This window comes from Penaeus monodon, chromosome 30 (assembly GCF_015228065.2).
Source record: "Penaeus monodon isolate SGIC_2016 chromosome 30, NSTDA_Pmon_1, whole genome shotgun sequence".
Taxonomy (NCBI): domain Eukaryota; kingdom Metazoa; phylum Arthropoda; class Malacostraca; order Decapoda; family Penaeidae; genus Penaeus; species Penaeus monodon.
The window spans coordinates 28,188,942-28,189,618 of NC_051415.1; positions in this window are offsets into that span (position 1 = coordinate 28,188,942).

Consider the following 677-nt stretch of genomic DNA (forward strand, 5'->3'; position numbering starts at 1 on the left):
CACTAATTAAAATAATAATAAAATTAATAAATTTATAATTAATATATATGAATTTTAAATTTTATAAAAATATAATACACACACACAATTACCCAACCCCTTTCCTTATGTTTTGTTTTGTAAAAACACACTGAGCCTTTCATCAACCTTTCTTTTACCTTTACTAAAGATTTTCAAAAAGGAAGGCCCGGGAAGTAATACAAAAGATAATATAGATAATAAGATACAGACTGACGACGGAATCCTGTCTTTTTCTCCCTTTCTTAAATGGGTGAAGTTATTTCGAAGCCTGACATTGTTCTCACAAACCAGCTTGAGATGATCTCGAATGCATTGATCAAAATAAACAACCATATTGCTCTGTACAAGCATAGTGTCGTTCCCTTTGCAAAGACCTTCAAATGGAATTGCAAGTTGCCTAACAAGAGCAGTGAGTGTTGCTTTGTTGCCACAATGGCCTTTTGTTTTGACAGTAACGTTCAGAAAAAAAGTAATTGTTCTGGGTCTGCATATCCTCCCCCCTGATTCAATTTCCAAATCCGGGAAATTTTTGCTCTTTGGTTACTTTGTATTTTTTTACGAGGGGCATTTGGGAAATTCTGGCAGACGTTGACTTTGTTCTATTTTCACAAGTAATTGATATTTTTCTTCGTCGGAAACTGAAATTGGTGTGTAGA